This window comes from Petaurus breviceps, unplaced genomic scaffold, assembly GCF_028583685.1.
Source record: "Petaurus breviceps papuanus isolate PSGF00001 unplaced genomic scaffold, PetGlider_PUasm1.0 209, whole genome shotgun sequence".
Classification (NCBI taxonomy): domain Eukaryota; kingdom Metazoa; phylum Chordata; class Mammalia; order Diprotodontia; family Petauridae; genus Petaurus; species Petaurus breviceps.
The window spans coordinates 2,951,353-2,966,207 of record NW_027185854.1 but is presented as its reverse complement, the minus strand read 5'-3'; the positions used below and the strand labels follow the sequence as shown (position 1 = coordinate 2,966,207).

At 43.2% G+C, this 14,855-nt stretch overlaps 1 protein-coding gene across 1 annotated transcript in view; it reads left to right on the top strand.

Moving 5' to 3' along the window:
* Positions 1 to 207: 207 nt before the first annotated feature.
* The window catches only part of LOC138165489 (volume-regulated anion channel subunit LRRC8D), a 140,252-nt gene continuing 125,604 nt past the window's right edge, over positions 208 to 14,855 (top strand). The window contains exon 1 of the mRNA XM_069093877.1: positions 208 to 249. The gene's annotated coding sequence lies outside the window, so the exon portion shown is untranslated. The remainder of the gene's footprint in view (positions 250 to 14,855) is intronic.

The following is a 14,855-nucleotide window of genomic DNA, read 5'->3' as shown; positions in this document are numbered from 1 at the left end:
GCCCCGGAGTCCATGTTACGCTTTGTCTAATTCTCCTCGTTACAGAGTCATGTGCTGCTGCTCCCGCCGCCGCCGCCGCCGTCGCCCCCGCCGGTGCCCCGGCTCCTCCGCCGCGCGTCCGGCTGGCAGCCGCGGGAGGGGCCGCGGGAGCAAGGTACAGGGCGCCGCGCCGCGCCCCCGCCAGCCCCGCGCGCCCCGGGCCACCCGCGCCGCCGCCCTCCGCAGGTGATGCCGCCGCCGCTCCGCCAGGTGGGTTCCGCCGCCTCCCGGCCGAGGGGGAACCCCCGTGGGGGGGGGGGCGCAGGTGTGGGTTGGGGAGGGCGCTGGCACGGTCCCCTGCCCTCCGCTCTCCTCCCCTCCCGTGCGCGCCGAGCTGCAGGCCAAGTGCTGGCGCTGCCCTTCCAGCGGGGCTCCTGGAGAGTTCCTCTGGCTCTGGGCCCCGGGGTGGGGGTGGGACCCTGGCCTGTGCGCCAAGAGGGGCACTGCGACTGCGGGGCGATTGTGTATTAGACTGCCCCCGCTCTTCCTCTTTCCTTCCTTCCGTCCGTCCGTCTGTCTGTCGGTCGTTCCTTCTTTCCTATCCTCCCACCTCTTCCCCGTTCCAGGACACGGCCCCACACGGGGTCGGGTTGACTGCGTGGGGCTCACTATCTTTTGGCTCCTACCCCGCGCGGTGAGCGCGCCCCACTCCTCCGGACCCGCCCCGGTGCCCAGGCTTATTCAGCAGTGCCAGCCAGCCCCCGCCCGCCCAACCTCTCCAGGGAAGCGGGGCGGGCGGAGCTGGAAGTCCGCTTGGCCGGGCTCCAGGGAGGTGAGAGCCAGCGCTCCGCCTCCAGCGCCAGGGGAGAAGGGGGGGCAGCAGGTGTGGGGCCACCTCCGGTTGGGCACCGGTATAATCCGCTTCTAGCTAGCCTCGAGGCATGGGCATTTGGGATCGTGACTTCTCCGGCTTGAATCCTGCGTGGGGGGGACCTGGAAAGAAGAGCATTCGGGTAGCCGCCAAAGGGTTCTCACACTCCAACCAAGTATTTAGGGGTTGCTAAGGGACACAACTCGCCGCCACCCCCTTTAGGGTCCCCACTGCCCCAGAAAAAAAAGAGTTGTTTGGTTTCTTCCCTAAGAGCCATCTCTAGTGGAGAGGAGCTGCGGCAGGTCGTGGGGAGGAGAGGTAGGTTCTGGTTGGAGGGGGAAAGCTGGGGTGGAGGGGGCTCAGTTGTTGGGGCCCATTGTATGCTGAGGAGCATCGAGGGGATGAGAATAAAGTGAAAAGTGGGGTGAGGAGATGAAAGGCAGTAACAGGCAAAGGCGATGGATGGAATGGGGTGATGGCTTGACCCTAATCTAACTAACCATCAGTTGGGACCCACTTGGAGTGTCCTGGGACTAGTGTCATTTTTGACGACTGTGCCCTGTCAAATTTTGTTCATCCCCAGAGCCATTCCCCTTGTGATTTTGGGATTGTGGCTAGGGTTCTAGTGGGCAGAAAATACTTGGTGATGATTCTTTAGGGATCTGGACCGGAGAGACGTCTTGAGGTGCTATTGGTAGCTGTATTTAAGGCGACATGAAATGACACTCACCCAAGGAGTTTGGGTGTAGGAGGCCTTAGGTAACTCCTTCCCAGCAGTTCTGGCAACAGCTGCATTTGATTTCCCCCCTAAACACCCAAGTGCCTGTTTCAAGTGCCAAGAATAATAGTGATTCAGAGCTTCCCTGCCTGGAATGGACCAGGAGCCCTCTGGTTCTTGCCGACTTCTGTGAAAAATCTCCCCCTAAGCAGTAGAAGGCTATGGCCATAAAGTGAATCTGGACATTGAATTTTAGTGTTCTGCCTGATCACATTCTTTGCCCAGCTGTTCAGGAATGCTCTCCAGTCTTCAGAGTTCATTTTAATTTTGTCTTTGGTGTTGAAAATCTGTAGTTGTATAGAGACTTCATATCAACACCCCCACTTAACCTTAAGTGTTCTTGTGTTTATGTAGGTGGTACCTGTATCTTATGGGCAACAATCTAATAGATTAGAAGGCTGGAGGTTGCTTACACTGGAAGTTGGTGAGCTGATGCTCACCTGACTCTTCTGACCAGCCAAGCTGTGTCCTATGACAGCACTGTAGGAAACTGTTCATTTAAAGAATCCTGTCACATTATCTGATGTCTTTTGGGGACATTTCCCTCCCCTCAGGCTGTATTCTATTAGACTTTTTTTTTTGTTTTGTTTTTTAAGTTGATTTCATAAGATTGTGCTTTTCTGTTTTCAGGTTCAAGTTGTGTGTGTGTTGTGTATTTAAAGTGGGCAAGGCTCAGCAGTGCTAGAGAGCAATTTTAGTAAATTGACACTGACCATGGGAAAACAAATTTTAAAAAAATTCCAAATTGTACTTAAAAAAAAAAACAACAAAAGACCAGTTAATATTAGAAGTATGGCAGTTGGGGATTTCTGGTATTTATGATTGTTGCGATTATGCAACATTTTCAGAGCCACTGGTCAACAACATTTGTTCAGTTGCCAGCAGTGGGGGGAATGCTAGACTAAAGTGGCCTATGAGAAGTTTAAAAAGAAGCAATTAGACTCCCCAGGAAGGTAGACTAGGAAGTACACCCATAGCAGGGCCAGTCAGGTGAAACTGGCCAGGGCAGTGTTGGAGGGACTTGGGTGCTTGGGGCCAGGCAGAGACCAGGGAACATTAGGCAGATTAAGACTTGCTTACATTTTTAAAATAGGAAAAAAGATTGGGGGAGCCTGAAAGGAAAGGCATCCCACACAGATGGGATGGCACGTGCTAACCCTCAGAAGGGAGCCATGTGTAAGCAGGAGTAATAAGAGCCTAAATTTATATAACACTCTGAAATTACAAAGCACCTTATGTTATCACATGATTCTTACACACACTCCTGTGAGGAAGACTGGGCAGATTACTATCCCCCCCATGCCCTCCCCCATTTTTCCCATGGGGAAACTGAGTTTCAAAATTAGTTTGTCAAAGTTCACATAGCTAGTAAAGTGGAAGGTCTCAGACTTAAAAATGGGTCTTCTGATTAGGAATTCCTTACGGGGCACCTAGGTGGCACAGTGCATGGAGTGGCAGGGCTGAAGGATTGAAGTCAGGAGGACCCATATTTTTGGTTTTTTGTTTTGTATTGTTTTTTAGTTCAAATCTGGCCTCAGATACTTCTTAGCTGTGTGAACCTAGGCAAGCCACTTAACCCTGTTTGCCTCAGTTTCCTTATCTGTAAAATGAGCTGGAGGTAGAAATGGCAGATCACTGCAGTATCTTTGCTAAAGCAAAAAACAAAAAAACAAATGGGGTCATGGAGAATAGGACACTGAAACAATTGAACAACAAATGTTTTCTGATCCATTATGCTGACTCAGAGAACAGTAAGTAGATTTGTTTGATATATGTGGATCATGAAAGATGTAGGTTGCAGTGTCTCTCAGTGGGTATGGAGAATTCTCCTTAAATGCAGAGGGTGGCCTCACCCTATAGCTTAAAAGATACTTAGGGTTGATGTGATTTCCCCTAGGTTGATGTGATTTCCTATATTTCACATAGCTAACAAGCTGGGTGGTCCAGTGGATGGGGTGCTGGACCTGGAGTTGGGAAGACCTGAGTTCAGGTCCACACTTGCTGTGTGAACCTGTGAACTTTAATCTCTGTCTGCCCTAGTTTCCTGATCTATGAAATGGAAATGGTAATAGCCCTTACTTCCAAGGGTTGTAGTGAGATAATGCTTGTAAAGTAATTAGCAAAGTCTTATATAAATGCTAACTAGCTTCATGGCCAGCACTCTGTCTACAACACCACACCGTTTGAGGCATATAGTTTATTTTATTTTTAATATATTTTTATTTATTTTCTTAAATATTTCCTAATTACATTACATTTTTTATATTCATTTTTTAAAAGTCTGAGTTCTGAATTCTTTTTTCCTCCTGTTCCTCCCCCACTCCTTGAGAAGACAAGCAATATGATATTGATTATACATGTGAAGTCACAAAAAAATTTCCATATTAGCCATGTTTCAAAAGAAACACATACAACAACCCTCTCCACCCCCACTCCAAATAAGAAAGTAAGAAAAGCCTGCTTCAGTCTTCACTCAGAGCTCATCCGTTTTCTCTCAGGGTATCAATAGCTTTTTTCATCATGGGGCCTGTGGAATTGTCTTGGATCATTGTCTTGATCAGAGTAGCTAAGTCTTTCACAATTGATCATTGTTACCGTATCACTGTTACTGTGTAAAATGACCTGCTTCTGCTCACTTCACTTTGCATCAGTTCGTGTAAGTCTTTGCAGGTTTTTCCAAAACCATCCCCCCTCATCATTTCTTATGGCACAGTAGCTAGCATTCCATCACAATCTTTTACCACAACTTGTTCAGCCATTCCCCAATTGATGGGCATCCTCCCAATTTCCAATTCTTGATGCATATAGTTTATAATAGTAATTTGAGGTAGTTGAAAATCATTGTAGATGTCTGCATCAGAAAATGACATTCAAGGAGATAATGATACAATACAGCAAAAGATAGAAACCGAATGATTTTGGACTTCTGAGGAGCAAGAAGCCAGAGCCAAGTAAAGAGTTTGTTACTGGAGGGCCTCAGTTTCCTCATCTGTGAAATGAGGGGATTAAACTAACCGACTTTAAAAAAAACAATTTTAGTTTTCAACATTTACTTTTTTTTTTTTTAGTAAGCAATCGGGGTTAAGTAACTTGCTCAAGGTTACACGGCCAGTTATTATTTCTCGGTGTGGTGCTAAGTATCTGAGCCTGAATTTGATCTAGGTCATCCCGACACTGGAGCCAGTGCTCTTACTCGCTGTGCTACCTGGCCACCCCTCAACATTTACTTTTATAAGATTTTGAATTTCAGATTTTCCCCCTCCCCAAGATAGCAAGCAATGTGATACAAGCTATACATGTATAATCATATTAAACATATTTCCCTGTTAGGCTGACTGGCATTCAAGGTCCCTCTCAGTTCTTGACGTAACCTCTAGTGACAGGGAACTCACTCCTTCATGAGGAAGTCTATTCCACTTTGGAACAGTTCTCATTCCTGGTTTGTGCCCAAAGCTGCCTTCTTGTAACTTTTTTTTCATGGATACTAGTTCTTTCCTCTGTGGCAACACAGAACAAGTCTGGTTTGTTTTTTTTAAATGTATCAAATGCCTTCTCTGTGTAGAACACTGCTAGATAATCAGGGAAATAAACCAGGTAGATAAAACAGTTATTGCCTGTGCAGGGGTGAATATGATGTATATACAAATAGCTATTATGGGAAAGTGTATGTGGAAAGTGTATCCAAGAGGTTCAGAAAATAGTAGTAATAGCTAATATTGATGCACTTTAAAAATGCAGAGCTTTTATATATCTTTTTATATCTCATATATCTTTATTACACACACCCTCATCCGAAGTCCTGCATGCTAAACACAGGCAATATTATTAGCCCATTTTACATCTGGGATAACTGAGGTATAATGTGAATTGTCCATCTGTAGTCATCTGGTAGTGAGTGTCAGAGCTGGGATTTGGGTCCAAGGTCTTCCTGACTCCACATCCAACATCCCATACCATATTTTATATTTCCCTTTTTAAAAAAAGGCTATGAAGAAAAGTGCCATCCCTTTGTCTCCTGTTTGATAGTTCTTAGGATCCTTGAAGACTCCCATCAGCTACATAAATTGCTCTCCTTGCTTCACCTGAATTCTTCCTGTAGTCACAGCCTAGTTCCTCTCCCTTATTCACACTGATTGTTTGTCAATTTCTTCCTCAATAATTGGTGACTGGGATGGAACAAGAGGCTTCCTCTTAGTGTCTTCTCCCCAGCACAGTGGGGCTGTTACTAGATGACTGTGCTAGGCTAGTGCAGCCTGAGCCTGACTTAGCGCTTCTAAGTAGCTGCAACACTCTGTTGGCTCATAGAATGCCTGCAGTCAACCAGGGCAGCTTTACAAAAACAGCTCCCAAGCTCCTTGGTCTTCTCCTTGGGTGACTTTTTTTTTTTTTAAGAACAAAATAAAATTGTTTAACAAGATGCTAACGACAACTTGCTTTGTATCCTTTCCTATTACTGTTCAGTTTGTAAAATTAGATGTGATGCTGGATTTTTAAAAATGTGGCCATAGTCATTGCATATGCTTTTCTCACTTGGCAGCTTCATAGAAGTCCTGCCGCATGGCTTGGAATGACAGTCTTTTTTTTTTCCCTTGCAGTATAGTAATATTCCATTTCATTGCTGTAGAACAATTTGCCCATCTACAGCCCTATTTTTGAAAATCCTATTTCCAATTATTATAAATGAAGAAACTGTGAATATTTTTGTAGAGATATAGTTTGTTTTCCTTCTAATAATATCTTTAGGACATAGAAGTATGATCAATTTTTATCAATCAGACAATAAACATTTATTGAATACCTATTATGTGTCAGGCAGTAGGATTACAAAGAAAGGCAAAAGAAAATCCCTGCTTTCGAGGAGTTCCCAGTCTAATGGGGGAGACATCATGCAAACAGCTGTGTACAAATGATAAACTGGGGATAAACAATAGAAAAGGCACTAGAATTTTTTTTTTATTTACTTATTTATTTATTTATTTTTAAGCAATTGGGGTTAAGTAACTTGCTCAAGGTTACCCGGCCAGTTATTTCTGGGTGTGGTGCTGAGTGTCTGAGCCCAGGATTCGATCTCCAGGTCGTCCCAACACTGGAACCGGTGCTCTTACTCGCTGAGCCACCTGGCCGCCCCTAAGGCACTAGAATTAAGGGAGATGAGGAAGGCCTTCTTGTAGAAGGTGAGACTTTAGCTGGGACTTGAAGTCAGGAGTCAGAGATGGGGTGGAAGTCTTGTCCAAGGTCACATAGGTAATGTCAGAAGTGGTACTTAAACCAAGATTTTCCTGACTATGAGGCAAAATTTTTATTCAGTGTAATGAAGCATTTTTCAGTGGAGGGGAGGAGGGGAAAGGAAAGTTGGAATGAATTGAGATGGCTAATCTGAAAATTTTTATATCAGTTTTGCATTTATTTTTAGATGTCTGATTTTTTCCTGACTTATGTAACCACAAAGATTTTTTTTCCTGTCAATTTTTTTCTTTTTTTTTTGCTTTTTGGAGGGGGGAAGTTAGGGTAATTGGGGTTAAGTGACTTGCTCAAGGTCACAGAGCTAGTTTTTTTGTGTGTGTTAAGTGTCTGAGGCTGAAATTGAATTCAGGTCCTCCTGACTCCAGGGTTGGTGCTTTATTCACTGCACCACCTAACCACGTGGTCAATCTTTAAAAAAAAAATTGGGGGGGCATACAGAGTCTTTAGCTTTCTGCCATCAAATCAGTCTCTTTTGTCTCCAGTTATTTCATCCATTTTTCCAATAGATAAACCTATTTTCCTTATATTTGTGATAAATGTTCTTACCTTCACTTTTTTTGTATGTTTGGATTGGAATTCATCATAGTGTTATGTGAGATGTGGAGCTGAACTCAACTTTTTGCGCTACCATCCAATTTTCCCAGCTGGTTTTTATCGATTTTCTTTTCCTTAATGTTTTATAAACTTGGGTTTGCTAAGGACTCATTTCTTATACACTTTTATTTCTCGATTCTCTGTTCTGTTCCATTATCTGTTTTCCTGTAATCTGCTGTGTTTTAGATAAGGGGATTTCTTCAAGAATGTATATTCTTGACTTTTGAGATCACATGATTCTGTAAAAGAGTTTTAGTAATTATTATATATTTTGAAATCTGATCTGGTGTCTCTCCTTTCAAACTTCTAACAAAATTAACCTGAATATAGCATCTCAAAATGTTTTAACCTGACAAATTTCATCATTTTGGTTTTCTTAGAGCCACAGAATTGCTCAGAAGCCAGTTAGTTAATCCAGCCAATACCCAAACAAGGATCCCCTGTGTTGTTTTTCAGTTGTGTCCAACTCTCAGTGACTCCATTTGAGATTTTCTTGGCAAAGATCCTGGAGTGGTTTGTCATTTCCTTCTCCAGCTCATTTTACAGATGAGGAAATTGAGGCAAACAGAGTTAAGTGACTGCCCAGGGTCACACAAACTAGAAAGTGTCTGAGGCTAGATTTGAACTCACATAGATGAGTCCTCTTGACTTTAGGCCTTCAGCTCTGGCACTCTTATCAACTGTGCCACCTAACTCCCCCCCCCTCCGCTCCCAAATCACCTCTACAACACACTTAATAGGTGGTAAGTATCTTGTAGTTTCAATTCTGGCTTTGTCAAGAAGGCTTTTTTTTTTTTTTAATCTGTGCCATATCCTTGCATTATCCCATCGAAAGAGAAGGGAATTAAGAGCTGGAAGAGATACACTAGGGATCCTTCCTAGTCCAACCCTCTTCTTTTACAGACTGAGAAACTGAGACGCAGAAACTTGAAATGATTACCCAAGGTCACACAGGATGCTGGGATGCTCCAGACCTGGAGTATCTACTATATCTCTGTGCCAGTCTGCCTCTATTTACTGTTATAGTGGTTTCTGGAGCAGAGGTTCTTATTAAAAAAGACTTTGTTAATAACTTTACAGAAATATAGGCATTTCTGGGTTTTGTGCACCCCTGATGAGCCTTTCCTTGTAACAAAAAGTTAGCTGATGTAGAGGTTGCCTCTGGCTAAATGTGCAAACTTTGGCCCCTGTAGTTTTCTACTTCTCCGAGAAAAGGAGGGTAGTAAGTCTCATCTTCTGTTTTCCAGGACTAAGACTGGTCATTGTCATTACATCTTGATCACGTTCCTTTGCATGATAGCAGGTGGGTATGTTGTTTTCCTGCTCCTGATTATTTCAGTTCAAACAGATCTTCCCACGCTTCCTTCTCTCCGTCTCTATCTCTCTCTGTCTCTGTCTCATTATAATGCAATAATATTCCATTTTGTGTATATACACCATTTATTTAGCCATTCCCCAATAAAGGGATACCCACATTATTTCTAGGTTTTTCCACCTGCACAAAAACAGCACCCTGTATACTTTGTTATAGAGCATCTTTCTGTCTTGGGGATTATGCCCAGTAGTGGGACCCAATGGCTGTGAGGGTACAAATACTTTATGGTGTTTTTTCTTGTGTAATTCTGAACTATTTTCCAGAATGGCTATGCCAGTTACAGTTCTGTCAGCAATATACTGATGATTTCCAACTTTTATCATCTTTGCTAGTTTGAAGGATGGGAGATGAAACTTCACAGTTGTTTTGATATGTGTATTCTTATTAATGATTTGAGCTCTTCCTTATTGATTAGAGCTCATGTAGCTGTTAAGAGTTTGTGATTCTTTTCAAAATTGTATCCTTTACTGGGAATGATTCAGTAACGTTATATATGTTTATGTTCATTCCTTATATAAGCAGGTCATATTTCAGTGGGTATATTTGACAAAAATCCCCCTCCCTCCCGAAGTTGACAATTTCCCTTATAATCCTATCAGCATTCGTTTTTGTTCATGCAAAAGCCTTTTAATTCTATGCTGTTGATATTGTCTGTTTTCTCTTTTTTCTTTGTTTTTCTTCAGCCACAGTTATAAAAGATTTCTCCTTTTATTCTTACTCTCTTCCTTCTTCCATTCCTCTCTCTATCTGTTTAATCTTCTTTTATAGTTAGGTTATCATCTATCCGAATGCTTTTATATATGTTATCTCCCCTCCATTAGAGTACTAACTCTTTGAAAGCAGTGACTGTCTTGTTCTTTTTTTTTATTTATACTCTCAGCCCTTAGCACCGTGTTTGGCACACGATAAGTCCTTGTTGAAAGCTATTTCATTCATTCATTCATTCATAGCTGTTTAGAATTTAATGTGATAGCTGGTGTATGATACTGAACAAAATCTATTTTCTGGTGTGGTGTTTCTTATGTCATGTTGCTTTTGCTTACCAACATGCCTTCTCCTGAGCTGATCTTTGAGAACTCACTGGATGGGGGTATTGCAGGTAGTCTCCATCTCCTAGGGTCCTTGTGATTCAGCTCAGGCATCTGAGAGAGAAGTATTTTTTTGTTTTGTTTTTTACAAACTTTCTCAAAGCTGCCTGACCAGGATTGCCTTTTGAGATTTGTCAGAAGGTAGTTGAGGCAATGGATGCAGGCCAAAGCTAGACATGGACCTAATCCTCACACGGGTGAATCTTCTTTATTTTCCTAGCTCCTTTCTATAGTCTGAACCCTCAGGTCTCACCACAGGGCTTTGTTTTTTTTAAAGATGATCATGGAGTTGGGAGTCATAGGCCTTTGTTTAATTTATGGATGGATGTGCTTTCTGGGTATCCCTTGTTCTCCTGAGGGTAGGAGACTTCTCCCTCTGACAGCCTTCATCCAGACATGTGGGGGATATTAACTTGGGCACCACAGCTTTTAATTTCCAAAACTTGAGCTGATAAAGCCCAGGGTTCCAGGAACTCTCTGTAAAGTCAGGTGTATAATAACCATATTATTCTATTTTGTGTGCTCTCTAATACTTTATAGGATTATCCTTGTGTACCTGGCCCCTTCTGGGACTCTTTCCTATAGAGAATATCCCTCTGTGTTTATCTCTGGAGTAAAGGACAGCTTAAAAAAAATCCCAATAGCCCAAGTGAGGAGAGAGAAGTCAACAGAGTGTGTCAGGAGGGATGCAAACAAGGAAAGTTTTTAAAGCCAAGAAATAATTGGAGTGTCTTCCAGAAGGCTGTAGTACCTCTGAGGGTAGATTTTAGGTAGAGAATCAGCAAGACTCTGTGCAAAAGATGAATTAGGAAAGGAAAAGGAGGTAGTGGAGAGACTGATTTTTTTTTTAACTTTGGCATTTGCTTGGAAATACATTTGTGAAGTTCATCTTGGAAAGCAGTCTTTTGAGGCACAAGGGTCAGATGTACAAGAAAAAAATAGCAGTAAATCAATAGAATGTCCTAAATGTAATCAGCATATGAGATGTGGCTAAATCACTGAGATCGGGTGGCATTTGTCCAGGACCTTTGAAGGAAGTCGAGGGTGAAAATCTGGAACTGTGGGCCAAAATGTGTTGCCATTTATAAACAGCCACTCTGCCAGAAGGATGGCCCTTTGCCAGTGTGATAGCCATCCTCCAGAAGGATCTCAGGGAAGACCCTGAGAACTATAGACTTGTGAGTCTCACTTCTCACTGACTGAACTGATGATCGCCAAGCATTTCAGGCAACTGACTTTTGAGGGAGGGAAAGATAATTTTCTATGAGAAGAAGTAATGTGTGAGGCATTTGAATTTTGGAACGGAAATTATTGGTATAGTCTAGAAAAATGTTTTTCCACACCAATAACCATTAAAATATTGATGTCATGGACTATTGTCCAACTTTGAGATCATTTAGCCAATGAACATGGAGAATCTGAGACCCAGCGCAGTGAGGTGATTTTTTTTTTTATCAAAGTAACACAGCATGGTGTAAAGGATAGAGAGAAGACCTTGGATTTAGAAAGAGCTAGATCATTGGATTATAGAGACTTAGGAGGGATCTTAGAGGACATCTATCTGGTCCTCCTTTTCAAGGTGATAAAAAGGTGACCTACCCAAGGTCACCCAGTTACTAAGTAGTAGAGCCTTGATTTGAACCCAGGTTGTGGGACTCCAGATCTTACAGACATAGGAAAGAAACAGCATCACAGAATGGTAGAACTAGGAAGGGACCTTAGACGTCATAGAGTCCAACTCTCTCATTTTACATGTAAGGAAACTGAGGTCCAGAATTCAGTTCAATTCCGTAAACATATATTAAGCACCTTCTGTGTGCCAAGCACTGTGCTAAGTTCTGTGGATATGAAAAGAGGCAGAAGATGGTTCTTGTCCTCAGGGAGCTTAACATTCTGATAAGAAGTGAGGGGACTTACCCAGCATCACATGGGTAGTAGGTAGCAAGGAAGATTCAAGACTTGCCTTTGACACAAGCTAGCTTGTGACATCCTGGGAAGATCACTTAGCTTTTCACCATCTAAGGTGATTTCAAGGGCTAAATTCAGGTGAATTGCCTGTTGTTGCAGAGGAGTTTACACATGAGGAATTGCCAAGACACACGAAGTCAGGGGTCAAGAAACAGTCCCTGCTCTCAGGGAGCTCACAGTCTAATGAGAAAGAGACACATAAACACATATGTACAGAAAAGATATGCACCAGCAAAACTGGAGACAGTCACAGAGGGAAGGCGCTAACACCAAGGGGGATCAATCTGGAACTCTTAGAGAAGGGAAGATTTTAAGAGGGAAGCTCAGGAGTTGGAGATGAGGAGGGAGAGAATTCCAGACCTAGGGGACAGTCAGTGAAAATGCTTGGAGGCTGGAGATGATGGTCTTGTGCAAGGAGGCCGGAGTCACTGGATGGTAGATCTGGAGGAGAGTGAGGTGAAAGAACGCTGGAAAGGGAGGAAGGGGCCAGGTTATGAAGGGCTTTGGAGGCAGCCGCTGGAGCTGATTGGATTGTGGGATGATATGGTCAGGGCTGCACTTGACAGCTAAGTGCGCTGAAGTCTGGGTATGTTGTTTCCGTCGCCTTCTGCTGGTCCTCCAATTATCTCCAGTATCTTTAGTATCTCTGTCATGGCAGACTAACTTTATTAAAATGTTCTGAAAGAGAAGGGCAATTCAGCCCTTCCACATAATGAAGTGTCCGACCAAGAGTCGTAGCTTTTAGGGAGATAGCTCCAGGCCATCTGTGTGCAGAAAAGTCACAGAGGTCTTCTGCTGGAAACAATATAAAGGTCATATATTTAAGGGGAAAAAAACCCATCATTACTGAGGAAGAAGACGGGAAGTCACCGTGGCCCTTTCTTGAGGTTGTTGCTGTTGCTGACAGCTTGTTGGCGATAGAGCAGAATGTGTCCTTTTTGGGTCAAGTTAAGAAGTATTGTTTGAGGCCCTCCCATGGGCCTAGCACCGTGTCTTGTACCTAACTGTGGTTTTGGGGAGCCTGGCATGCTGGGTGTGTTTCTGGCCACGGCACTTTGTAAAAGACACACCAGAGGCAGAAAAGGGCAGTGATTAATCAGAATGATTAAAGGGGAAATAAAGTTGCCTCCTGTACATAGAAAGCCAAAGTATTCCATGTTGGGTTTCACCTGCTCTTCCCCTGCTGCATACACCAGGCTCCCTGCAATTCCCAAAGGACAGAGACTTCACAAAAATAGGTTATATCCTCTTTGGCACTTAATATAGTAGTACTAAAGTTGTGGACTTGGCATCCGGTAGATTAAGGTTCACATCATGCCTCTTGCATTTACTAACAGTATGACCTTGAGCAAGTCATTTCAACCTGTAGTGCCTGCCTCCCAATATTGGTGTGAGGCTCAAATGAGATGATATATATATATAAAACTTTGTGAGGCTTTACATGTACAAATCAAAAAGGATAAGATAGTAAGGAAGGAGGCAGGCTAAGAGGGGGTGTCATAATATCTAGCATTCATATACAGGACAGCCAGGCTGCTCAGTGGATAGAGCGTTGGACTTGGGATCGGGAAGACATGCCTTCCAGAGTTCAAATCCAGCCTCAGACACTAGCTTGTGTGATCCTGGCAAGTCACTTCACCCTGCTTCCCCCAGTTTCTCATCTGTAAAATGGGCTGGAGAAGGAAATGGCAAAGACTCCAGTCTTTGCCAAGAAAACCCCAAATGGGGTCATGAAGGTCAGACATGACTGAAAGCAATTGATTTGATTTGAGCCTCATGATAGCCCTTGGAGGTGGGCGCTGAGACATCCCATTCTTACCAGTGAGGACACTGAGGCTGAGAGATTTTACACAAATACACACATGTATATATGTATATGTGTGTCTGTATATGTAAAAATGTATATGTAACTTGCCCAGGATCACACACCTAGTGTCTAAGTGAGTATTTGAACCCAAACATTCTTGATTTCCAAGTCTGCCACTCTAGCTTGGGTACCACCTAGCAGCTTGTGATTTAAGTCTGAAAAATAACAAAATATATGAGTACTTTGAAACTTGAAAGACACAGAGTTATAATAAGTAAATCAACCTCCATTTATTTATTTGCTTTTTGGATGGGGGAAGGTAGGGCAATTGGGGTTAAGTGACTTGCCCAGGGTCATATGGGTAGGTTTGTGTGTGTTAAGGGTCTGAGGTCAAATTTGAACTCAGGTCCTTCTGACTCCAGGGCCAGTGCTGTATTCACTGAGCCACCTACCCGCCCCTAGTCAACCTGCATTTATTAAGGGGAGGGAAGAAGCATTTCTATAGTATGTGTCTGTGTGGCAGGCACTGCTTTTTTGTAAATATTACCTTGTTTGATCTTCATAACAACCCTGGGAAGTAGGTATTGTTATTATCCCCATTTTACAGTTGAGGAAACTGAGGCAAATAGAGGTTTAATGACTTGCCCAGCATCACACAGCTAGTAAGTATCAGAGCCTGGATTGAAGCTCAGGTCCTCCTGACTCCAGGCCCCACACTCTAACCGTGATGCCACCTAGTTGCCCCTACCACAGAGGATTTTATATTTGGTTCTGGAGGGAATAGGGAGCTGCTGGAATTGGTTAAATAGTGGGGTGACATGGCCAGGCTTGCACTTAAGGTAGAGATCACTTTTGACAGCTGTTGGAGGCAGCTTTTTATTAATTTGAGTGAAAACCTAACAAGAGAAGAAGTGAAGCTCTCATCACTGCAAGAATTCAAGAAGATGTTCAGGGATCTTGTATAAGGGGTTCAGGTAGATGACCTGAAGTCCCTTACTGACTGTAATTCTAAGGCTTTAAGATGTGTTTGTTCTATGTCATACCCACCATTAAGGATGATACCATTATTGGGCTTGGGTTCCATTAACAGGATTTTTTCAGCCCCTTTAGATTCTCTCTCTCTCTCTCTCTCTCTCTCTCTCTCTCTCTCT